Raw genomic sequence first — 27,268 nt, 5'->3', positions numbered from 1 at the left:
CAGATTGTTAAGAACTCAAGGGAAGTTTATTTGATTAATTTCATATTGGTATTTCAAAAAATTAAGAACCCTTAGATTTCAGCTAGTATTTAGTCCTAGATTCATTACTTAGGCAATAAATAGTATAATTCACTACCTTTTCTTTTTTTAAGATTTATTTTATTTATTTGAAAGGCAGAGTTACAGAGAGGCAGAGGCAGAGAGAGAAAGAGATCTTCCAACTGCTGGTTCACTCCCCAATTGGCCACAGTGGCCAGAGCTGTGCTGATCTGAAGCCAGGAGAACCAGGAGCTTCTTCTGGCTCTCCCATGTGGATGCAAGGGCGCAAGGACTTGGGACATCTTCTACTGCTATCGCAGACCATAGCAGAGAGCTGGATCAGAAGAGGAGCAGCCGGGATTAGAACTGGTGCCCATATGGGATGCCAGCACTTCAGGTCAGGGCTTTAACCTGCTGCACCACAGCGTGGGCCCCAATTTACTACATTTTCTTTTCTTTCTTTCTTTCTTTCTTTCTTTCTTTCTTTCTTTCTTTCTTTCTTTCTTTCTTCATTTTTTTTTTTTTGACAGGCAGAGTGGACAGTGAGAGAGAGACAGAGAGAAAGGTCTTCCTTTTTGCCATTGGTTCACCCTCCAATGGCCGCCGCGGCTGGCACGCTGCAGCCGGCGCACCGCGCTGATCCGAAGGCAGGAGCCAGGTGCTTCTCCTGGTCTTCCATGCGGGTGCAGGGCCCAAGCACTTGGGCCATCCTCCACTGCACTCCGGGGCCACAGCAGAGAGCTGGCCTGGAAGAGGGGCAACCGGGACAGAATCCGGCGCCCTGACACGGACTAGAACCCGGTGTGCCGGTGCCACAAGGAGGAGGATTAGCCTATTGAGCCATGGCACCGGCCCCAATTCACTACATTTTCAAAGTCATCAAGAAAAATATTTTTTACATGTTCATGTTTCAATACATTCTAAATCCAGTGGTGTTTTTTGATGTAAGCCCATAGACTTTGCAATACGTCAAGTCACAATGTAGCTCAATGCTAATGTCAACCATGCAGTGGCTGGACAGTTTTGAATTATGTGGAGTTCATTGTGATGTCCTAATGATCAAATTAGTCTATTCACTTTGCTATATGACCACTGTTTCAGATAATGTTGTTTTCATCACAAAGCCACACACAATATTTCTGATTACAGCCAGGGATAGCCATGGATCATTTCTAACCCTGGAAGTGTATTTCACCAATTTTCAACTCTGCTTTATCCAGCTTGTAGTTTTCCTGAAGATCTATAATCTTGACTGATTGAAATTTATTCAAGGAATTGTTCATATTGTCTCTTTCTGACCAACTGAATTTCAGTGCTATAACTTCAATGATAAAAATTATGAACAACCACTGTGGAGTGTGTTAGCAAAGATGGTTTGTTATAAGAGGTCATTCCAGACATCAGATACAAGTTAAGGGAAATAGAACAATACCAGATAACATAATATCCTTATAAGGGTGGATACTATATGGAGACAGAAATCAGTTCAAGGTCTCAGAAATAGAGTAATTTCTCTTTTGTGACAAAAAACTACATTTATCATGCACCTAGTATGTGCATGTCATGGGGAGGAAACTCTGCATCGCTCAGTGCATTCATTCTTCACAAAAATGTTTTGAAGTAGGAATTAGCAGTCCCATTTTGAGATAAGGAAATATATTCAGAGAGGGTAAGCAATTCATTCCAGATCATACAATGCAGAAAACAGAACTGGTTTTGAATTCATAGAATTCCAATAGAATTCATGGAATTCCCAAACCTTCAAAGCAATGAAGTTCAGGTATCAGAGAGAGGGCAAGATTTCAGCCAACAAAACAAGAAGTGGGAGAGAAAAGATGCTTACATCTTAACTTGTTTTCTTAATTATCTGGAAGCTTTACTCTAGTTTGACTTTTGTGGGGGCAGAATAACACAACAACTAACAGCCTGAGGTTTAGAATCTAGCATCCAACTCAAACCTTTGTTTCACTGTCTCTAGTGTTTGAATTCTAGGAATTTATTAAGTGTTCTGAGCTGAAAGTTCCAAGATTAAATGGAATGGTAGCACTGTAGTTGGAAAAAGAGTAATTGTTCAACAAGTGGCTGTTATCATTGATGTTATTATTAATTGTTAACACAGGTTTGAGAATTTGTAAGTATGGTGATCAGAGTTGCACAGCCACAGCCACGAATATATAGTTGCACAGCCATGAATATATAGTTGAACCTTTATTTCCTTTAACCTGTCTCACTGAAGATTTATATATTCAGAACATCCACAGTTTATTGAAATCTAGTGCCACTTATATTTATAATTCACCTACAGGAAACAAGAATGCGGGGGCCAGCTTTGTAGTGTAGCAAGTATAGCCACTGCCTGTGATGCCAGCATCCCATATGGAGGCCAGTTCTGTGCCAATTCAAGTTCCAGATGCTCCACATCCAATCCAGGTCTCTGCTAATGCACCTGGGAAAGCAGCAGAGGATGGTCTAAGTCCTTGAGCCCCTGCCCCCATGTGGGAGACACGAAAGAAGCTCCTGGCTCTGGCTTTCACCTGGCCCAGCCTGGTCATTGTGGCCACTTGGGGAGTGAACCAGCAGATGGAAGATTTCTCTACCTGTCACTTCATCTGTCTTTGTAAATCTGCCTTTCAAATAAATATATAAATCTTTAAAAACAAAAGAGAAACAGGAGTGCCTCAGTAAGTTTTGTTCTCTCCTGAATATAAACAATAGAAAAACAAAATTAGGAAAGTCTAGGGAATCTGCTTCATCATTTGAGCACTTTGGCTACATCCCAGTTGATCACCAGTTAACACAAAAGAGTAGATGTGTCAGAGAGCTATCTTCTTGAAGAACATAACTCCCTAAGTTCTTAACCATAAATCCAGAATAAAAACCAAATATATACTCCATAGATTCCACCTATACCTTTGTATTTATAGGTAGAGACAATGTAATGAAGCAGATCAAAATGTGTCAAAAGATTTTCCATAGAGAAGACACTTGGAGTAACTCAGTATATATATATATATATATATATATAATTAATTGCACATTAAAGATAGCTTAATTTTGTTGCAAACTTATTTTGTGTCATGTTGTAATTTTTTTCTTCCCTTCTTTTTCCTTATAACATTTCCTAAGAAGCATATAACCCAATGCTCATGTCTTCATAATTTCCCGAGTTAATACCATTAACATAAATGGCTCAAATATTTATCTCTGTGTGTGCACATACATACCTATACAGGGTATTCTTACATTGACTCTTTGGACTTCAGGGGCTTCTCATCAAGACTGTGAAACAACTTTAACTGAGACTGCCCTTCCAGGCACTTTGCCTTAATTACCCACTCCCTGTATAAATCACGACTTTCTGCCTGTCATTTTTCAAGGCCCCGCTGTGAATCCAAACCAGGTGACTATGTGGATATGTTGGAAAGCAAAGTGACAGAACACACCTGAGCTTCCATTTTGCTCAGGGCAGTGATTATTAATGTGAGAAATCCAGAGTGATGTGAAGTGGCCAGAGTTGCAGCAGAATTTATTGCTTACAGCTTTGGGGTCCCCTGGCCTTTACCAGCTGTTCCACACCTGGATGTGGAGAACAGAAACATCCCTCTTCAATTTATCTTTCCTGGACTTGTTGCTTATGGGACTCAGATGCCAGGTGACAGGGCTGGGAAGCAGCAGTGAGAGTCTCCACCTGCATAGCCCTCAATTCCCCAAGGAGCCCTTGTTCTGACTCTGGTACAGACACCAGCTTTTAACAGTGCATAAGCTTTAAGGCTGCAGAGAAAAGTGAACTTACAGATAAACTCATTTTTTTTTCTGGTGTATGGTCTTTGGTTTAATGTGGGGCAAATTGATTTAGTGAGCAAGAAACTGGAGTCTCCTGAAGGGTTCAAGGACTCTATCTTCCATGGGACATGAGTGCAGCAACCATTTTTTTTTCTGATGGTCTTTTGTTAGATTTCAGAAGTTCCAGAAGAGTTCCTTATGCCCTGACATGCTGTGAGCTTCATGGCTATTGCATGCTCCAAATTGTTATACTGACTTGCACATATTGTTCACTAAGAAAGATTGTTACTGAAAGAATGAGTGAATGAACACAGCATCACCTTTCTGAGACCTAGGAGGCATTGTCCTTTGGTGGTTAAGAGCACCGGTTTTGGAGGGAAAGGACTCAGATTCTCAGCACGATCCTGACACTCCTTAGGTACATGTCTTGAGGCAAATCCTGTAAACTAAGTCTCAGTTTCTTCATCTGTAAAATGAGGTTGATAAGTAGCTCCTAAGCTGTTTTGAGAATTAGATGAAGGATGTGAATATCGCCGAGTGGATTTCAGCCCCCGCCTTTCCTGATGCCTGACATTTACCAAGGCTAAAGTAAATCAGAGCAGTGAAGAAGACCACTTTTTTGTAATAAGATACAGGAGATATGTTAGTTGAAGACTAATCTTGGCAGTATTAGAGATCTGATTTTTCTTTTACAAAATAAATTGTTGAGCCAAGTATGTTGAGGGCTTTTTTTCCTCCTCTCTTCTACTCAGTATCTAGAGCTCCACCCAGAGGGGAAGTCCACAGAGAGAATGACCTTCTGGTTTAGGGAGCCTAAAACAATCCCTTTTTTAAATGTCTCAAGCCATAGCTATATAGCTAAGCTGATTTTTCATTTGTTGAGAAGATTGTGACCTAAAAGAAATAAAGCTTATTAAAACATAAATTTAAAAAAAATTGATGCACTGTCCTTGCAGTGAAGACGACAATGCATTATCAAAAATAAAGATTGACTTTGCAACCTAAAGAATTGGAAGTCTTCCCTGATGCCTGTGTGCTCTTACAGAATTTTGGATTATGTCCAGGCAACCCTACAGAGGGAAGAGCCTATTGTCACTGAGATGACAGAACACACATTCCAGGGGCTGTTCTTGCCATTACACCTTCTGGTACCAGTCACGAGAGTTTTGTTCCTCTCTTCCTTTGAGTATGATGCAGCAGTTTTGAGACACACAAGAACTGGAATAAAGCATACTTTCCTACTCGTAGTATCCATGGGTCCTCCTGCAAATCTGTACTTTTCCATGAATTATAAATTTTTTTCATTTTCAAATTCTGAATCTGGGTAAGATGTAAGATGCATTCAGGATAATGTTTGCATTATTCTTTTTTAAAATTGGGAGTAGGAGATGGGATGGTTTGTGGGTGGGAGGGTGGTTATGGGGGGGAAAATCGCTATAATCCAGAAGTTGTACTTTTGAAATTTATATTTATTAAATAAAAGTTTTCTAAAAAATGGGTTGCATTCTCTGAAAAATGTCCCATATGCCTGGATAAACTATAACCCATTCTGAATTCCTCTATTGAAACCAGAAAGTTAATCTTCATTCAAATATTACAATGACTAGAAACCTGTATAGTCAGATTTGTCTAAGAAGGAAAAATAGCATTGGTATGAGGATGGAAAAAAGTGAGAAGAATATAATGAAGCAAACCCTGAATGAGAAGAAAGAGATGATTCAAGGCATATAGGGCTGTGGGAGATTGAATTTACTAAAATAACATGTAGGGAAACCATTCTAGTAGTTTTATGCCACTGTGCACCCTATATAGCCAGAATTTGCTACCCAAACTCCCACAAAGCTGACACTTTATGTAATATTTTCTTTTTTAAAAAAGATGTATTTATTTATTTATTTGAAAGTCAGAGTTACACAGAGAGAGAAGGAGATGCAGAGAGAGAGAAGTCTTCCATCTGCTGGTTCAATTTGCCACAATGGACAGAGCTGCACCGATGTGAAACCAGGAGCCAGGCACTTCTTCTGGGTCTATCATGCAGGTGCAGGGGCCCAAGGACTTGGGACATCTTCTACTGCTTTCCCAGGCTATAGCAGAGAACTGGATCAGAAGTGGAGCAGGCTGGTCTTGAATCGGCACCCATATGGGATGCTGGTACTGCAGGCAGTGGCTTTACCTTCAATGCCACAGTGCCGACCCCTGTAATATTCTTTCTTGTTGGTTTCTTTGCTTTCTTCTCTTCTACCCACTGTTTCCAACACATATACATACTCAAAACACAGTCACACAAAACCTACATGATTCACTAGTGACTCGCTGTTTCAACAGGAGACATTGAATCCTTAGCCACTACACTTAGTGCTAATGGCCTCAGCTTGCTCTCTGGCTAAACAGGGAGATGCTTGAAACAAACTAGGTTCACTAAGGAACAAGTTTTCTGGACATCTTAGCCAGCTGGAAGGCTTTTTGTTCTCATAATTGATTTTAAGCACCATTGCTTCTTTCTGGCAACACAATTGCTCCCTGCTGAAACATGTGAAAAGAAAATCATACATCTAATCACTTGTATTCAGGACATTTTCTCTACCTCAACGGTGAATATATAGCCTGAAAAGGGACCAAGTAAGGAACTGGAGAGGTGACTTGGTGTTTTCTTAATGTGTTCAGTTGTCCAACATTTGTTTTTAATCTAGAGAAATGATGACCTAGACATGACTTCAATAATATATTCCTTAGATCTAGTTCCTGTAGTGCTTGATAGCATATTTTGTGCTACTTCACTGTGGAAATGTAGAGACTTGGCTGAAATTTAGCTCCCCTTGTTGATAAAGCATTAAACTATCCACCTCCCTTCCAGTACTAAAATCAATTTTTCATTTTTAGCATCACCATGTTTGCATTCTAACAGTAACTTCCTGGTGATAACAATCATTTTTCCTAAAGCAAGATGGAACTTTTTAAGAATATAGACAGGTCTTTGGATGCCTCAATTTCCCCAGGAAAAGTTATGAATTCTGCCTCAGAGAATTGGTTTAGCTTTATCATCCTCTTCTTTCCTATCTTTTCCCTTCAGAAAATGACAAAACAAGAGATAGATAATTAATTAATCAAATACATCTGAAAACATTTGCGTATTCAAATTAAAACCAGGATAAATTATTCCTATATTTTATGAATTCATTGAATTAGTAATAAGTAGGCTTAATTTAGAGTTATAGAAACTACCTATCTAGAGAATGCCTGTTTCAACACTATGAAAGCTTTTTGCTATTTTGGTTCAATATATGATGATTTGTTTCAGTCTCAGATTGGACAAATGAAGTAAATTATGTAACAGGCATTCTGATTATTTCATATCCTGAATCTCTGACTCCCAGCCTCCTTTTTCCATCAGTCCCTTAGCACTAAATTCTCATGCTTCTATACAGATTTTGCAATATTTCCTGCTTCTCTTTCATTGCACATCACTCAAACGCCATTTCCTTATAAATTCTTATGCTTTTGCAACAAGCTCCTACTTACAGAAACTAAAACAAGAAATCTGTTCACTGTGACTGATTCCTTTTTTGAATTTATTAAATTAAAAATGGGTTGGTTCAACACACCTAAAATAACTTAAGACATTGAGGACAGATGAAATATTTATCAAAATTAACCTCATTATTTTTAGCATATTTGTTTTACTGTTTAACATTTACATAGCAAATTTGCAATAGAATGTATGGTAATGGAGGTTTTTAGTTTCATATGTCAATTCATTTTAACATCGTCTCCTTTCTGAGCCTTCATATCTGTTTCCAGAGCTGTAAGGTCATTCTGATAGCTGTTATCTTCAGAATCATAAGTCAATATTGTCGCCACACTTCAAAGCATCAAATCAGCAGAGAATTAGGGTCATCTCTAAGAATTCTTGGCAGAGATTCAGGATATTAAACTCCAGGTAAAGGATACTAACATGGCAATAAATTATTTCCTATCGGGCCTTCTGGAACATTCCTCAATCTAACAATCTCCAGATCTACTCCTATGTGTATTCCCCAGGTTCCTACTAACACATATTAACAGATCAGTTCCATTCATAATAGCTACAAGAAAATTTAAATACCTTGGAATAAATTTAAACAAGGAGATGAAATATCTCTATGATGAAAATTACAAAAAATTAAAAAGAGAAATAGAAGAGACACCAAAAAATGGAATAATGTTACATGATCATGGATTGGAAAAATTAGTATCATCAAAATGTCTATACTATCAAAAGCAATTTACAGACTCTATGCAATCCCAATTAAAATACCAACAACATTCTTTTCAGCTCTAGAAACAATGATGCTAAAATCCATATGGAAACACAAGAGACCCTGAACACCTAACAGAATCTTATAAAACAAAAACAAACCCTGAAGCATCACCATACCGAATTTCAAGACATACTAAGCCTGATACCGGCACAGAAATAAGCATGTAAACCAATGGAACAGAATAGAATCCCCAGAGGTCAATCTACACATCCTACAACCAACTAATTTTTGACAAAGGAAGTAAAATCAATCCCTGGAGAAAGGACAGTCTCTTCAACAAACGGTGGTGGGAAAATTGGATCTACACATGCAAAAAACATGAAACAAAAACTAAAAACAAAAGGTAGAAAAAAGGAGAGTGAGAGGGAAGGAGAAGGGAATATCATTATGTTCTTATATTTGTATTTACAGATCATGTTGACTCAATAATTAATTAAAAAAGCAAAACAAGCAGGATATTAGAATAAAGTACGTACTTAAGTTAAAAAAGTCAGTTTTCGAAGTTGCCTCAGTGTGTCATCTATTTGCTCTCAGAATAAAGACTTCATTTGTTTCTTCATAGACTGCTGTCACCTGGTTATGAACCTGGAGATGATGATGGAAAATGGATGCGGATCATGGGAAGGATACACATCATCATGTGAGACATCTGTGTCTAGTGAGTGCTTTGCAGAGGGGAGAGAACTAGTAAGAAAAAAAAAAGGATTTCTTTTTTTTGACTTAGGCTTTTAAGATTTTAAAGTTCATTCATCCATCTCAGGTCTCAAGATCCCATTTTTTTCCCGAGTATGACACTGACTGACTTAAGAAACCAGCTGTGGCTTGACTCCATCTTCTTTGCAGTTCTTTCTTCTTGATTCATAGTTATATTCTTGTGAGATGGCTTTTCAGTGTTTATTTCTGCAGCTATAGAAGAAAAGTATTTTCTTAAATGTTCCCCCAGAATCTCTCTGGCTTTCACAGAGTACCTTGAGTTGGTAGTTGGTTGACCCGAGCATGACATTTTCTTTTTCTCATATTCAAAATCAGTTCACAAAAGTCAACCAACTCCATAATACTTTTAATTACCCTAGATTCCACGGTTGCAAGTGACCTCACTATTTAATCAACTGAAATTGAAGCACAACTCACATTAGTCTACCTCTGCGAGAGTCTTATAAAGTCATTAGTATTTGACTTCCATCATGACACCTCTGTGAAGGCAGTCTAGTTCTGCTGAATGGAGAGTTATCCATCTCCTAGGTCCCATAATAAGAGAATGTTTTTTAGAACTTCTCTTGTTACCATTGGTCTTAGTCTAGGTTCCCACCGAAAATACTGAAACTATGTTGGGGTTTTTAAAAAAATATCATGTACCTTTGCATATTTTTATGAAAAGCTACATCTATAACTGTTAAATTGGGGGAAGATGTATCAACAGAAGCTATACAAATGTCTACTTAAAATAAATGGCTTTCTTCTTAATATCCAGCCTCTGTGTTATAAATTCCTACAGGAAAACAAGGTTATGAGAATGGTCTTTTCATTTATTACCTAACAAAGTCAAATATGTTTGAAGGAAATTAGTTAACTCTCTAAATTTAAACTTGTATCTTAATTATTTGAAACTACTCTTAGAAAAGTTTAATACATGTCCCCCAATAAATATTTTCTTTCTGGACCAAGAACATAGTCTACTTGCAATGAACTGGGAGTTGCCTCAACACACAACTGATTCTATTCTCTAATTATTATTAGAATGAATGACTTAAGGTAGAACATTCCAGGACCCAAATCATACTTTTGGCCATCTTCCTACATTTAATTGGCTTATGTCAAGCAATTTTAACTACAGTTCAGTCCATATTGTTACTTAAAGGTTCATTTTCCAACTAATTTATCCCAGAGGGTTCACCAGGAAGTATCATTGCTTAAAATTAGATGTCTTACAGTCATATAATTGGTATCTCTCTTTTGCAGGGCAGGCAATTGTTGATAACTGGTTTGCACATTTTCCAGGTAAAATTGTCAGTCATATTCCAAAATATAAAAATGTGAGATTTCATGGGTCATATTTTTTCTGGAGGAATGATCTGCTATTGATTTAGATGCAAATAAAATTCAGGTCCTCAATAAAAATGATTGATTATTGGCACATATGAATGTATTATTATTTAAAAAATTGGACAATTTTATTTCAGGTTTTTGACAGAAAATGTAACCTTAAACTATCTGATGCTCTTCTCTCATTAAAAATACTTTCTAAAATAAAGTTTATTGAATAACCCTTATTGTTATAATTTTGATTATGGTTATCACTAGATTATGGGACTGTCATATTCAATATTGTCATTGACATTTTCTATTAGGAGTTTTCATTTTTTTCCACTTGATGTGTATCCCTTATTTAATCCTACTCCTCCCACTCCCCAAACTCATTACAAAAAGGGCTTGATTTTCCCTCTTTGCACCCCTGATAACCATGTGTTTATGTATGTAACTTGCAATCTACACCACTGAAATGTGAAGTTAAATAAAGAACAACAGGTCTAATGTCAAAGAGACTGATAACATGTGTTTCCTTACTCAGAGCACTGGATGCTGGGCTATTACCCCACTCTTCAAGGTCTGCAGATCAGCAGCAGAAGCACCTGGAAATTCATCAGAAATGAAGACTCCCAGACTTCGTACCAATCCTGCTGAACTGAAACTTGGGGTTTAACAAGACACTGAGGCAATTTGGATGAGCATTAAAATTTGAGAAATCCTGTATCGGTGGTGTCCTGCAGTGGGCAGCAGCATTGGACCAGATTCTTTCAGTTTGAATAGTTTTGCTCTTCCTTCTTCCTGTAACTCTGAAATAGCTCCCACTACTTCCCGTTTTAAATCTATCATATCAATTCTTTGAGTGTTTGATCCTTTCAATAATATGTCTTTTTGCTTTAGATAGAACCTATTCCTATTACTTGCAACTGAGAAAATACTGGATGATGCTTAGGTTATTGTAATTTTCTTTTAAATACATCTTTGATATTTCTAAATTTTCTACAATGTTTATTTCCTATTTTATACTCAGTAAAACAAAAAGTTATTTAAAATATATGTGTGCTTGAAACCAGGAGCCATGAATTTATATCACAGGGCTTTTGTCTTTTTTACTTAAAAGAATCTTTATAAAAACTACATTGTATTTTTGTGTTATGCCCTCTGCCCAGACTAAAAGATAAATCAAAAGCAGCTGCATAACATTTATTATTGTTTTTGAAAGGATGTTTTTGAGGATGCTGTTCATGAATCTCATAGACTCTCCTTTCTAAGGACACACTGGAAAAATTTCTCTCATGCTTCTATGCCAAGAAAAGCTAACCATTATCTCAAAACTAGTGTTTTATAGTCAAGTAAAATTGTGGATCCTAGAAGTCAATGCGTTCTACAATTTCTCAATCTTTAGAAATATTTGGAGGGGCTGGTGCTATGGCGTAATGGGTAAAGCTGCCGCCTGCAATGCTGGCATCCCATATGGGTGCTGGTTCGAGTCCACTTCCTATCCAGCTCTCTGCTATGGCCTGGGAAAGCAGTAGAAGATGGCCCAAGTCTTGGGACCCCTGAATCCACGTGGGAGACCTGAAAGAAGCTCCTGGCTCCTGGCTTCAGATTGGCGCATCTCCCACCGTTGCGGTCAATTGGGGAGTGAACCATCAGATGGAAGACCTCTCTCTATCTCTCTGCCTCTCCTTCTCTCTCTGTGTGACTCTGACTTTCAAATAAATAATAAATCTTTTTTAAAAAAGAAATATTTGGGCTGCTTGGTAAACTAGATTTATGACACATTAAGTCAGAACAAACAGGGGAGGGTCCTGGTGATTTTCATGAACTACTGCTTCTTTCTGTCCTTTCAGTGGTTTGAATTCTCAGTGCACTTTAGCCTTACCTAGGAAGTTTCTAGAACTCACATACCTGAGCCCCAAGCCAATTCACTTATATCAGACTCACTGAGGATGGAATTTTAAAAGCAAAAGAACTGATAATCATAATATGTGTTCAAGCTTCAAAGACACTATTTTGGCTGAATTTGTGGCCCACTCAATTTACTTATCCAAACAGCATACATTTTAAAATTATTTATCCCATGGATTCATTGTACTATTACTCCACTTTTCGCCTTTTATTTTGAGAATGTATTTACTTATTCCTATTTAATCATGGGAAGTGAAAAAAATTAATGAATGAATGTACTGAGCAACCAAAACCAAGGATCTTTCTGTCACATACACAGAATGTTAGGTATGAAAACAACCACTTTTTCCAAGAAATTTCTCTCCTGACAGTTCTCTAATAATCCAGCATTAATTGTAGAGGGTTAGGGCAATCTGCCAACTAATAGAGGCAGAAGCCTAAACAAAATTGTGCCTGTAATGAGAACTGGGTGTCCAGGGCAGGGTCTGGAAACTGGAATGAGAGAAAGAAAGGCAAGAACAGGGATGCAGGACAGAGAGCATCTTTTTGTTGAAATAGCCAGATCTTACTCTTCATGGGGAAAAACTGACAGTGTTACCACCTGACCTCTGGATTCCCACGATGATGCTCTCTTATATATCTGCCCTCATGATACATGTTCAGGCCAAGTGCATCTGAAGAAGCATTGAAAAATCTCTGTACCAATTTCCAACCAACAGGGCTTATGGCACTTTCTGATGATGGCGCATTGCCAATTCCTGCTATGCTACCATCAGGACTCATTCCTGGGATAATGACTGCTCTCACAGGGCAAAATTTATCCCTTGTCTGCATTCTATTGACAAGCTGAACTTCCTCTGGTTAAAGATACTTTCAGAATTCATATTGCTCAGTAGTAGTATCTCTGAACACATCCTTGGGTCATGACCCAATTGTATAAGCCAGTAGTTGAGACATCTACTTCTGGCTCAGCCTGTCAGCTTCTTTACTTTAAAACCAATAGCCATATGGAATGAATTGGTGATAATAATAGTTAATATTTACCAAGTACTTATCTTGCAACAAGTATTTTGCATATATTAACTCATTGATCTGCACAAGACCAGAAGTGGTAGATGCTATGGTGGCCCATTCACTTTTCAAATGAGGACCTGAGAAACACAGAGGTTAAGAAAGTTGCTCAAGGTTTCACCTTCATGAGTAAAATTGCTGAGAGAGGAGCCTCAGAGTCTGCAGACTTAATCACTTCCCTGAGATTATGTCACTGCTGAACATCACACGGATGACAGCATGGGTTTATCCTACTCACCATTTGGGGATTGGCTTACTGCTTACTATACTCTTTCCACTGGAATTCATCCTTGTATTGTAATGATAGCTTTTACTCACATCCCTTGCCCAAACCACGTCAGACTACCCTAGCAGAAGGCTAAAAAGATCCTGTGAGAGCCACTGGCTATTCAAGAAGTTCTTAAAAACTCCCTTTGGCATGCCAGAGAGCAATATAAAGCCTACGGCAACAGGCACCAGGTCTCAGGAGAGAAAATCCGACAGTGAGACACCATCTGTTTCTGCTCCTATCTACACGGACCATCTGCTCTTGCTCAAAATACTGCATGACTGCTACAAAGGGTCATTTAAGGTCAGAGGAATCATCAACTCTTCAACTGTGTCTATCCGTGTGCCCACCTTGTCTTCTGCTACTGCCCGCAATGCCTGGCTTCTCATAGCCCCACACTTCACTGCCTAGGCCTGCGTCCAAACTTGGCACCTTGGTGGAAAATAAGAATACATGGCAGGGGGTGGGGATACTGGATTCTCAGTAGTATGAAGGCTGACTCAAGCAGCAGGTGAATTTGGAAGTGCTGACCTGAAAATTAGTCTAAGAAACCTTTCTCCAACAATGTGAAGATGGGGTCAAAAACTTGGGTTTCCTGTTTAGAGGAAGAGGCAATAATGTGAACAGGATAGGATTATGTTTATCCCACCCCTAGCCATATAGACCTAACCCTTACCAATCACAATCACACTGGCCCACAAAAGGTAACCTCAACACTTAGCTAAAATTCCAAACAATTCACCAGAAACTCCTTGTCCCACACATCCACTCTCCTCACTTATTTGTTCCTGGCCTCTTTTTTTTTTAAGATTTGTTTACTTATTTGAAAGGCAGAGTTACAGAGAGGCAGAGGCAGAAAGAGAGAGAGAGTCTTCCATTCTCTGGTTTTCTTTCCAGGTGGCTGCAGCAGCCGGATCTGCGTCAATCCGAAGCCGGGAGCCAGGAGCTTCCTCTCTGTCTCTGATATGGGTGCAGGGGCCCGAGGATTTGAGCCATTCTCCACTGCTTCCCAGGCCATAGCAGAGAGCTGAATGAGAAGTGGAGCAGCTGGGACTTGAACTGGCGCTCATATGGAATGCCAGCACAGCAGGAGGTGGCTTTACCCACTATGCCACAGTGCTGGCCCCCTGCGCTCTTTCAATTGTCAGCTTTTCTGATGTCTGTCTTTGTAGATCTGCAATCCAGTACCAGACACAGCCTCTGGCCCTGCCAGGATAAGAGGCCCTGTGAGTTGGGTTCCTTAGAAGCCCATACTGAAGCAGAGTGTCTGCAGGATCACTACCCATGAAAGGCAAAGGGCAGAAAGAGAAAAGATTGGGCTAAAGGGAACACTAAGGGCCCAGCAAAACCTTTGCCAGCTCCCAGTTGTGGTGGGAGTGCTTGCTCTTCAGAATTACTCTTGTTGGGTTTATCTCAGTCTGCAGATGCAGGCTACCAGGGGAAGGTTGTAAGCTCTCTACAGCTGAGGCAATACTACAAGAGCTACAGCCTGGAAGACCAGGGCCAATTGCCCACTCTATGTCTCAGCAGTAAGTCCTTCCTAGAAAAGGAATCTTAGGAACATATCTCAAAGTCAACCACAGTGCTCTTGGTGTTGGTGAGCCAGCAAGGACTGGAGTGGGATTCTCACTCAGCTTCTTGCCCAGCACCATCTCACACTGAATCCAAGGAAGCCCTTGCTCTGGGGCAGGCGCTATGGCATAGTTCTAAGCCTCTGCCTATGGCACTAGCATCCCCTATGGGCACCAGTTCAAGTCTTGGCAGCTCCACTTCTGATCCAGCTCCCTGTTAATGTGCCTGGGAAAACGGCAGAGGATGGCCCAAGTGTTTGGGCCCCTGCACCCACGTGGGAGACTGGGAAGAAGCTCCTGGCTCCTGGCTTCAGATCAGCGCAGCTCCAGTTGTTGCTTCCATCTGGGGAGTAAACCAGCGGATAGAAGATCTTTGTTTCTCCCTCTCTTTGTCTGTAACTCTTTCTCTCAAATAAGTAAATAAATCTTTAAAGAGAAAAAAAAGACTCTGCTCTTGGTCCTGGCTTAGAGGATCCTGCATCTGAACAGGGGAGTCAGACCTGAAGAGAATGCACTCTTCCATAATGAGTCCTAGTTTGCATTCAGAAATCCATTTTCTGAGCCATTAGCAGGGGCTCCTGAGATGGGTTGTAGCTTCCTGTGTGTTCTCATTTCTCTCATCTTCACTTAGGTTTTTCTTCATACTCACGTCCTTAAAAAAAAAAAAAATCAATGTGCCTTTCCCTCTCTCCAAAGCCTTCCTCAGTCCTTCAGTTCTGTCACCTTAGCTGGATGCCGTTTTTTTGTTGTTGTTGTTTTGTTTGTTTGTTTGTTTGTTTGCTTAGTTCTGAAATGATCCTTTCTTCAAAATTGTTTCACTGTATCTCAAACTTTCCTACCAAAGAATTTCTGACTTCAGAGAAGGAGAACGAGTACTCCTGGGGGTTCTAAAAGGATAGCTCAGAGCTGCTTTCTCTAGGTACAGAATTTCTTTGAAGTCTCCGCATTTTATCTTTAAAATTCATATGAATTTTGCATCCTACTTTATAAACTATATGTGCTAGTTTTAATATTAAAATGCTGTTTTGAATTACTTACTAGTGAATAAATTTATTCAGGAAGATGTACCAATTTATGCATGGTTTCATGTGCCTTCTGAAATAACCTTGCATATATCAGCTTTAAATTTCTAGAACCAGGAGGTCATACTTCTAAAACTTGCACATAAATATCACACGGAATCTTAGAATAAGAACTTAGATTGTTTTTAATATCAACTTACATGCACTGAATTACATTTTCACAATACTCTATATTTTAATGTGTATTCAGAGCAAAATTACAAATGAAAAAGATCAACATATTTCTTCTAGGATAGAGGGGGAATTTTCCATCAAATAAAAAATTAGATGCTCAATTCAACTAAATATCAATATATAATCTTGTCAGATTATTCTATATGAACTGGAAACATCATTTAAACAAAATCCATTAAAGATATTTATATGAGGAAATAAACACCATCTATTTTAAGGCTCAAGTTCTTTGATGGCCTGACTTAAAATATAATTTATAGATCCAGTTTCTGCATGAATACTTAAAATAACTGCTACATTTGCAATGCTTGATAAACTACCAAATAGAAATATCAGATAGAAAGTTGTAAGCAAATACTATGGAAGTTGGGGCTGGCGCTGTGGCACAATAAGCTAATCCTCCACTTGCAGCACCATCATCCAATATGGGCACCAGTTCCAGTCCCTGCTGCTCCTCTGCTGAGGCCTGGGAAAGCAGCGAAAGTTGGCCCAAATGCTTGGGCCCCTGTACTCACCTGGGAGACCCAGACGCGGCTTCTGGCTTCAGATAGCTCAACTCCTGCCTTTGTGGCCGTTTGGGAAGTGAACCAGTGGATGGAAGTCCTTTCTCTGTCTCTCCCTCTCACAATCTATAACTCCACCTCTCAAAAAATAAGTAAAATCTAAAAAAAAAAAAAAAAAAACAGCTATACACTCATTTAAAAAAAGACTACAGAAGACTCAGCTTGAGGTTTAAATTTGAGAATCAGGGGCATTAAGCTGATACTTAAAGGACTGGGAAGGGATAAGATCGCCTAAATGATATAGAAGAATGGGAAAGGATCCTGAAAAATAGCAACAGCTAAGGACTAGATAGAACAGATAAAACAGTAAATGACACATCTACAGAGATGCCAAAGATTGCAGTAAAAGTATAAGAGTTAATATTATCTCAAAAAAAAATCAGATCAGATATTTGAGATAGAAGGAAGTGAATCAACACCATTGAGTGTTCTTTCGAGAGCTAATGGGGAAAGGTAGAAAATCTTCATAGTTTATTACCTTAGAAGAGTGCATTTGTATCTCAGTAAGAGTGAGTTCAGGAGAGAACAGGTACTACAAAACACTGGTGCTCCCTGAGAAGCGAACAGCAAGGGAGGAAACACAGAGAACAAAGGCTGGAATGCACAGGAATTATCTATGAACAATGAAGGCAGACTGGTCTGTTCAGTGTCTACAGAAGTGTTGTTCAGCAGCAGGTGACAGAACCAGGTAGGCAAGAATGATTCCAGACTGTGTGAGTATGTGACGACGGCACAGCTGAGGAGTCACTATAAATAATAGTAATCATCAACACACAGCTGCAATTATTTACAAATAACTCTTCTGCTATTTTCTAGACTTTTGACTGTGGGCAAATTACTTACCTTCCCTATGCCTGTTTTCTCAACTATAAATTAGGAGTGGTAATGAAATCTACCTCAAAGGATTGCAATGAGTTTGTATATTAGTGCCTAGCTTACATTCAATATTTATTAACCAGGATTTTTAAATTTTGTATAATAGATAACTTTATATAATTATGCATTTTATAATACATATGATACTATATATGCTATTATAATAATCACATGTATTGTGTTAGTAGTATATATATTTAACATATTCATGATATTTTTTTTAACTTTTATTTAATGAATATAAATTTCCAAAGTACAGCTTATGGATTACAATGGCTTCCCCCCTATAACGTCCCTCCTACCCGCAACCCTCCCCTTTCTCACTCCCTCTCCCCTTCCATTCACATCAAGATTCATTTTCAATTCTCTTTATATACAGAAGATCAGTTTAGCATACATTAAGTAAAGATTTCAACAGTTTGCTCCCACACAGAAACATAAAGTGAAAAATACTGTTTGAGTACTAGTTATAGCATTAAATCTCAGACAGAGATTTAAGGACACTAAGGACAGAGATCCTACATGAGGAGTAAGTGCACAGTGACTCCTGTTGTTGACTTAGCAAATTGACACTCTTGTTTATGGCATCAATAATCAACCTAGGCTCTTGTCATGAGTTGCCAAGGCTATGGGAGCCCCCTGAGTTCACCGACTCTGATCATATTTAGACAAGGCCATGGTCAAAGTGGAAGTTCTTTCCTCCCTTCAGAGAAAGGTACCTCCTTCTTTGATGACCCGTTCTTTCCACTGGGATCTCACTCGCAGAGATCTTTCATTTAGGTTGGTTTATTTATTTTTTTTTCCCCACAGAGTTTCTTGGCTTTCCAAGCCTGAAATACTCTCATGGGCTTTTCAGCCAGATTCGCATGCCTTAAGGGCTGATTCTGAGGCCAGAGTGCTATTTAGGAAATCTGCCATTCTATGGGTCTGCTGTGTATCTCACTTCCCATGTTGGATTTTTCTCTCCCTTTTTTATTCTATCAGCTAGTATTTGCAGACACTATTCTTGTTTATGTGATCCCTTTGACTCTTAGTCCTATCATTATGATCAATTGTGAACAGAAATTGATCACTGGGACTAGTGAGATGGCATTGGTACATGCCACCTTGAGGGGATTGAATTGGAATCCCCTGGTATGTTTCTAACTCTACCGTTTGAGGTAAGTCAGCTTGAGCATGTCCCGAATTGCACATCTCTTCCTTCTCTTATTCCCACTCTTATATTTAACAGGGATCACTTTTCAGTTAAGTTTCAGCACTTAAGAAGAATTGTGTATTGATTACAGTATTCAACCAAAAGTATTAAGTAGAACAAACAAAAAAAAATACTAAGAGAGATAACATATTAAGTTGTTCATCAACAGTCAGGGCGAGGGCTGATCAAGTCACCATTTCTCATAGTGTTCATTTCACTTTAACAGGTTTCCTTTTTGGTGCTCAGTGAGTTGTCACCTATCAGGGAGAACATGTGGTATTTGTCCCTTTGGGATTGGCTTATTTCACTCAGCATAATGTTTTCCAAATTCCTAACAGGGATCACTTTTCAGTTAAAATTTAAACACCTAAGAATAATTGTGTGTTAATTACAGAGTTCAACCAATGGTACTAGAACAAGAAAAATACTAACATGGATAAAGTATTACATTGTACATCAACCATCAGGACAAGAGCTGATCAAGTCACTGTTTCTCATAGTGTCCATTTCACTTCAACAAGTTTCCCCTTTGGTGCTCAGTTTTGAAGAGTATTGCATTGTTTTAAATTATAGCTATTGGAAATTTATCCTTAGTTAGGGAAGAATATTTGAGAGAGGTTTAAATACATCAGTTTCCTTATTTTCCCTTCTCTTCAGCCCATCAGCTCTGCTTTCTGTTTGTAGGAATTTGCCTAATTACTAGGTAAAATAAGCAAAAGTTATTTTTGGAGATCCCTTCCACTACCTCTTTACAATCCATATATTCTAAAGTTCTAGAAACAGTGATAAGAGTTTCACAGTAATGTAAGTTTACTTAATGCCACTGAATTGTACACTTAAAAATAATAAAGATATTAAATGTTATGTGTTATACAAGTATAACTACAATAAAACAATATTTAGCTGGAAAAAAGTTGCTTTTTTTGACATCCAAAAGTTGTGATTGTATAATGTATCCGACTTGATGAAGTTGGAGGTTAAATAGACACTTGTGAAACCATCACTATCATCGAGGCCATAAACCTATCTGTCACCTGCAGAAGCTTCCACCTGCAGAAGCTTCCACCTGCCTTTTTGTTGTTATTGATAGGATGACAATGACAAAAACACTTACTATAGATAGAAAAATGCTAAGTATATACTACAACATTATTAAATCAAAGCACTATGTTGCAGAGTAGATGTCCAGGGTTTATTCATTTCGTATCACTGAAACTTTGTGTCCTTTGACTAATCCCTGTGTTTCTCCTCTCCCTACCGCTGGAAATCAGCATTTCCTTCTCTGATTCTGGAAGTCTGACTATTTTGGATTCATAATATAAGCTGTATCATGTAGCACTTCTTCTTCTGGGCCTGGCCTACTTCACTTAGCATAAGGTCCTGCAGGTTCATCCATGTTGTCACAAATGGTAGGATCTCCTTCTAAAAGATGTTGGTTTTAACCTTGCTGTTTCTGACAATGCCAGGTTACCTTAAGGAAGTCATTTAAAACTCTTTGAAAGTCATTTTACTCTCAAACAAGATGAAGTTACACTGTTACTTGGTTTCATTTAACCTCCATGTTCTATAATTGTAATTTTCATACAACTTATAGAATATAAGTGAAATAATAGTACAGAAAAGACTAAGTATTTCAAGAATATACTCCATTTATTTATTAAATACTAATTTGTTTATTTACTTGAAAGGGGGAGGTGGAGAGAGAGAGGGAGAGAGAGTGTTCTTCCACTGGTTCACTCCCTAAATGCCTGCAACAGCTGGGACTAGGCCAGACCTAAGCATGCAGCCAAGAACTTAACCTAGGTTTCCCATGTGGGTGACAAAGACCCAGGTACTTGAGGCCTCACTTGCTGCCTCTAAGCATGTACATTAGCAAGAACCTGGAAGTGGAAATGGAGTTGGGATTCAAACCTAGGCACTCTGATATGGGAGGTGGGGAATCATAACTTGTGGCTAAACAAATTGTTGCATGCCCCCATCATCTCCAATGATGTTTTCATGTAAAATGTAAATATATTTATATATTTGGCTTATTTAATCTCACAAATAAAATTATGTCATAATTGTTTATAGGCATAGAGCTTGTTACATACAGCTACAAATACAGCATCTACTAGCTAACACAGCTTTATAAAGTTAAGCTAAGTAAATTTAAACATAAAAGTTGAGTTCCTTAGTTATGTTGGTTACATTTTAAGTATTCAGTAAACACATGGAAGATACAGAACCTTTATATCTTTATAGAAAGTTACATTTTTTAATACTGATTTTGTGTTTTTTTCTGTTCTTTATAAATTTTGGACATTTTCCACAGGTATTTCTTTCCTGAGCTTCATCTTTGAAATAGTATCAGTAAATGATCAAACCTGGAACAGCTAGACTGTGCTCTGAGAAAACAGACCATCACTAGGTTGTCATGTCTTCTTACTCTTTCAGAAGCACACCTAAACAGTGTATGTTTCGACTGAATTATTCTATGGTATTTCTTCAAGAAATGATATTTAATTTAAAGCAGTTTTTCAATGACTTCTATTTCTTTTCATTTAATTGCATCTATAAAGCATCACATAAAATCATGAAATTCTATAACAGAAATCAGAAGCTGAAGAAGTACTGCTGTCATCCCGTGTGCACTTGGAAGTAGACTTGGTAAGCACAGGGATAAAACATAATCTCATTTATTTTATGATAGGACAGAAGCCAGTCACAGCTTAATTAATTCAAAGTTGTTTTCATTTGGATTGGATAGGACAGATCTGTTAATAGAAACAATGTATAAATAAAGAAGATCCAGAAAAGGATGTTGAATATTGGTAGAGGGACAGGCTGACAAGAACTAAGGACAGTAAAAAATCATCTTTGCATGAGAGACAGAAACTGGCTGCAGACAGATGCTTATAAGACCCTAGCTTTGTTGAAGAGGACAGCTTTATAAATAGATGCATAATAACAGCAGCCAGCTGTTCAAAATAATTGCCAGGCGATATTTGGTGATGACAACCTGAAGAAAGTCATCAATGCAATTATTTCACACCAGATCAGTCCACTGGATCTGTTGAACCCTCTTTCCTGTTTTTTTCTGATTGAAACACTCATTATTCCTGAAGTGTCAATGTTACTCACTCATTTTTTCTATAATAAACAATGACTTCAACAATAATTATATTGTTGTAATGATAATAGTAATTTGATCAGGAACAATTAACTCATTGGGTTAAAGTTTCATACATGTGAGGCTAAGGTTCAACATTCTTATGTCTCATGAGAAATGCCCAGTCCCAACACAAAGGACTGCATTGTTAACACTAGTAACTCATTTCAGAAAAGCACATTGGTTATTTGTTAGGGCATTTTTATGAATGCCCTAACTTGCTTGTTTCAAGAATATACTTAATTTATAAAATACTTTATATGGTTCTATACAAAAGTGTAGTTCTATAACCTCAATTAGTGGTTATCCAAATGAATTTATCCATTTGTTCAACTACTACTGCTCATTATTGTTCATTTATTTCCTTCCAATATTCTTTTTTTAAAAAAAGATTTAGTTATTTATTTGAGAGTTGAGTTACAGACAGAGAGAGGGAAATATGAGAGAAAGGTCTTCCATCCACTGGTTCACTACTCAAATGGCCACAATGTCAGGGGCTTGGTCAATCCAAAGCCAGGAGCCAGGAGCCAGGAGATTTTCCAGGTCTTCCATGCAGTTGCAGGGGCCCAAGCACTTGGGCAATCTTCTATTGCCTTCCCAGGACATAGCAAAGAGCTGGATTGGAAGAGGAGCAGCTTAGACAGGATCCAGAGCCCACATGGGGTGCCACAGATGGAGGCTTAGCCCACTATGCCACAGTGCTGGTCCATTTTTCTATTACTTCTTAAATTCCCTAAATTTTCCTCCTCTCACTTTTTCATTTCTTTCTCTTCAGAGGAGGGTCTCTGGCCTTCTGGTTAAGATTCTGCGTGGGATACTGCATCCCATATCTGCTCTGCTCCTGATTCCAGCATCCCAGCAATTCCACTACTGGGAATATATATTAAAAAGAACTGAAATCTGGACCTTGAAGAAATATTTTCACTCTCATATTTATAGTCACATTATTCACAATATCTAAGATATTTAGACCAACTCAAGTGTCCACTAACAGATGAATGAACAAACAAAATGTGGTAAGAATATACAATGGGCTGGCGCCGCGGCTCACTAGGCTAATCCTCCGCCTAGCGGTGCCGGCACACCGGGTTCTAGTCCCGGTCGGGGCGCCGGATTCTGTCCCGGTTGCCCCTCTTCCAGGCCAGCTCTCTGCTGTGGCCAGGGAGTGCAGTGGAGGATGGCCCAAGTGCTTGGGCCCTGCACCCCATGGGAGACCAGGAAAAGCACCTGGCTCCTGGCTCCTGCCTTTGGATCAGCGCGGTGCACCGGCCGCGGCGGCAATGGAGGGTGAACCAACGGCAAAGGAAGACCTTTCTCTCTGTCTCTCTTTCTCACTGTCCACTCTGCCTGTCAAAAAAAAAAAAAAAAAAAAGAATATACAATGGAATATTATTTTTATTTATTTATTTATTTATTTATTTATTTTAGAAAAGGAAACTATGCCCTTTTCAATACATGGGTGAACCTGGAAGATACATTACTATGTAAAATATGATGTCACATAAGGGCAAATACCATAAAATTCCACATATGTGAGGTCTCTAAAATAGTCAAACAAGAAGGCAAACAATACAACAGTGGTTGCCAGGAGCTGAGGGTGGGGGAAATGAGGCGCTGATCTTCAGTGGGCATAGTTTCAGTTATACAAGATGAATAAGGTCCCCAGCTCTACTGTACAACGTAGTGTCTGTGGTTAGCAGTATGCTATTGTGCACTTAAAACTTTGTTACAAGAGCAAATGTTGCATGAAGTGTTCTTACCACAAGACAAACACATAGTAGGACACAAGGAGACTTTGAGAGACGATGAATATGCTACCTTAATTGTTGTTATCATATTGCAATTATTTGTTTATGCCAAACCTTAAAAAGTGTAGGCATTAAAAATGTACAGAGCTTTGCTTATCAGTTTTACTCCAATAAAGTTGCTAAGTAAATTTTCAAAAACATCTGCCTAATGGCATTTATGGATTAGTGGGAAAATTATATTTAAAAATCCTGAATAAACAAGTAGATACCCAAATGCAAATTAAGATAAAAAGAAATTACTTTGGAGTCATTTATTAATTTATTATGTATTTATTTAATTAATTATTTGTTAAGCTCCATCTCTTGTGATAAGCATTACAACGACATAGGTGAACACAGGCAAGTTGTAGCACAACTGTAGTTGTCTTTTTTGTTTGAAAAATTTTTAAAGATTTTATTTATTATTTGAGAGGTAGAATTACAGAAAGAAGGAGAGACATAAGGTCTTCCATCCACTGGTTCACTCCCCAAATGACCACAATGGCCGGAGCTGGGTTGATCTGAAGCCAGGAGCCAGGAGCTTCTTTTGGGCCTCACATACGGGTGTCAAGGCCCAAGCACTTGGGCAATCTTCTGCTGCTTTCCCAGGCCAGAAAAGCAGCAGCTGGGACAGGAACCAGAGCCGATATGGGATGCCGGTGCTACATGTGGAGGCTTAGCCTACTATGCCACAATGCCGGCCCCAAATCACTTGCTTTTTCCCCCTTATATTCTTCCTTCTTTCCTTTTTAATAAAGAGTTATGGCAATACATAACAGAAAGGACTATGTCTGCCCGGAAAAGGAGGCAAAGGCCTATAGGTGGAGAGCCCAGCAGAGCTGGACTTTGGAAAGCAAATAGGGCTGCATTAGGTAAAGAAACAGGAAATGGCCTCCCAGGCAACAGCACAGCATGGTAAACCGTGTGGATGCAGGGCCCTCAGGAAATGGTAAGCAGCCCAGGATGAGTGATCATAAGAAATAGAGTTGGTGATATGTTGTGGGCAGATTGCAAAGGTATTGGTCATGGTAAAAGCACTATGATCCTTGGAAAAGAAATCTTGCTGACAAGTGTTTTTTCTTCACTCCTCATAAGTGTCCAGGTACAACAAATCCGATTTCTAAAGTAACCAGGGATTGAACAAAATCAGCCTCCACACTAGGCACTAAGCAAATATTGATTGCTTCAATTCTAGAGGGATTACCTTTAAGCATTGGCAGTAATCATGGAACTTCACAAGCATCACTTATATTTCTAATTTAAAAACAGATGGTATTAGCACTTGCACAGAAAAATATTTTCTTGGGTTTGTGGCAAAACAGACAATCAACTTCCAGGGAAGCAAAAAAGCACTTATTCTATCATGAATAGGCATTGCCAACCCACTACTAATTACAGTGATGTGGGAAGTTTGGTTTTGGTCACTGTCTCTTCCCACATGAAGTTTCTTGTTATCATTTTTAAAAACTCTATCATAATGTATCAGAATACCTGGGTTTGGGCAGTTTTCATCCTTAACTTATTCTTGACTTTTTATGTGGATTTTCAAAGAGCTAATAACTTCATAGGCTTTATATGGCAAGCCATCCATCAATACATTCTCTTTTGGAGAAAAGTTGAACAGAATGCAGAGCTCCACTTACTTTTTATCCATAGCAGCCTCAGATGTGTGGGAGCAGGTTTTCTTCTCAGGGTTCAGAGTCCAGAGCTGTCCAAGGATGGGCTTCAGGTGATCAATAAATGCCTCCGATTTGCATACATAGTACTGTGCATCTTTTCAGGGAGAGCATCCATGGTTTTCTTTCCTTTTGTTCTTTTTTTTTTTTTTGACAGACAGAGTGGACAGTGAGAGAGAGAGACAGAGAGAAAGGTCTTCCTTTGCCGTTGGTTCACCCTCCAATGGCCGCCGCGGTCGGCGCCGCGCTGATCCGATGGCAGGAGCCAGGTACTTATCTTGGTCTCCCATGGGGTGTAGGGCCCAAGTACTTGGGCCATCCTCTACTCCACTCCCTGGCCACAGCAGAGAGCTGGCCTGGAAGAGGGGCAACTGGGACAGAATCCGGTGTGCCGGCGCCGCAAGGCGGAGGATTAGCCTAGTGAGCCACGGTGCCGGACCATTTTTTCTTTTTTTTTAAAGATTTATTTATTTATTGAAAGTCAGAGTTACACAGAGAGAGAAGGAGAGGCAGAGAGAGAGAGAGAGAGAGAGAGAGGTCTTCCATCTGCTGGTTCACTCCCCAGATGGCTGCAACGGCTGGAGCTGTGTCAATCTGAAGCCAAGAGCCAGGAGCTTCTTCCAGGTCTCCACAAGGGTGCAGGGGCCCAAGGACTTGGGCCATCTTCTACTGCTTTCCTAGGCCATAGCAGAGAGCTGGGTGGTAAGTGGAGCAGCCGGATCTCAAACTGGTGCCCATATGGGATGCTGGCACTGCAAGCAGCAGCTTTACCCACTATGCCACAGCGCCGGTCCTGCATCCATGATTTTCATGAGATATTCAAACAAGTCTTCACTCTCCAAAACTTAAGTACAGTTAAGAAAGAGGAAAGCATAGCTGGCCTTTGCTCTTTGTCTCAAACACAAATGGAGAGCAGGCCTTCACATGGCTGTGCATTGTGACAGCCTACATGAAAACTGGTCCTTCAGGACAAACCCTAGATGTTCGAAAGGAATGTGAGCTCAGCCTAACAGCTAATAAGCCTCTTCCCCTTCAGATGTGGAGTAGGGGCTCTTCAAACTCCAAGGACCCACTATCTGCATAAGTGGGTGCTGTTTCAGAGATGACAACTGAAAAACGTGTTTGCCTGCACTTCCTTTGTAAAGTACCATGGAGCAACATGTTCATATACAGTAGACTAAATATATAGGGGAATGTGGCAGATACTGTCAATTTTACATCTTTCCAGAGGAAAGGGAAAAAGTAACATGTTTTTAATGTATCAATTTATTTTAACATGGAGTCATAGTGCCAACTTACCAAATATCATTCATTCTGTTCCTGAAAAATAAGCTGGCACAGTCCCTCTTTTGCATTCCCCTTATTAACATCTGTTTGGAGTTGTCTGAGCTCTGCTTCTCTGAATTCCAGCTACATGAGCAATCCATTAACCCTATTTTGTTCCTGGAATGTATAAATATTTTTGTTATAAATTCCTGCAGTTCATTTAAACTTTGAAGGATGCTTATGTTCTTTTGATGCGTTTTAAAATGTAGACGCCCAAATATGATAAATAGACTCCAGTGTTATCAGATTCTCATGGGTACTATCATGTCTTTTGAAAGACTGTGCATACATAAATTCCCAACCTGCTAAACTGTCTAGGGATCATTCTTGTTTCTGACACTTTTGACAAATTATGGAAATCTGTTTATATTTAGTTGTAAAGAATACTTACTTTTAAGACACTGGTCTAATATTATCTATAATACTAGATATCTCATCTTGGTTCAGCATCTCAGAATTTTAGTTTGCTGCT

The 27,268-nt window shown here is 39.0% G+C and overlaps 2 long non-coding RNA genes across 2 annotated transcripts in view; both read left to right on the top strand.

Moving 5' to 3' along the window:
- Nucleotides 1-8,807, top strand: part of LOC149126268 (uncharacterized) — an 86,256-nt gene extending 77,449 nt beyond the window's left edge. Inside the window, exon 3 of the long non-coding RNA XR_016234941.1 lies at nt 8,683-8,807. This is a non-coding gene — a long non-coding RNA (uncharacterized LOC149126268). The remainder of the gene's footprint in view (nt 1-8,682) is intronic.
- Nucleotides 8,808-10,079: 1,272 nt separating this feature from the next.
- Nucleotides 10,080-11,893, top strand: LOC149126267 (uncharacterized). Its single transcript, XR_016234940.1, has 2 exons — nt 10,080-10,118; nt 10,690-11,893. It is a non-coding gene; the product is annotated as an uncharacterized LOC149126267 (long non-coding RNA).
- The last annotated feature ends 15,375 nt before the right edge of the window (nt 11,894-27,268 follow it).

This window comes from Oryctolagus cuniculus, chromosome 6 (assembly GCF_051225735.1).
Source record: "Oryctolagus cuniculus isolate XC-2025 breed Fujian yellow rabbit chromosome 6, ASM5122573v1, whole genome shotgun sequence".
NCBI classification, from domain to species: Eukaryota; Metazoa; Chordata; class Mammalia; order Lagomorpha; family Leporidae; genus Oryctolagus; species Oryctolagus cuniculus.
This window is presented reverse-complemented; position numbering and strand designations above follow the sequence as displayed.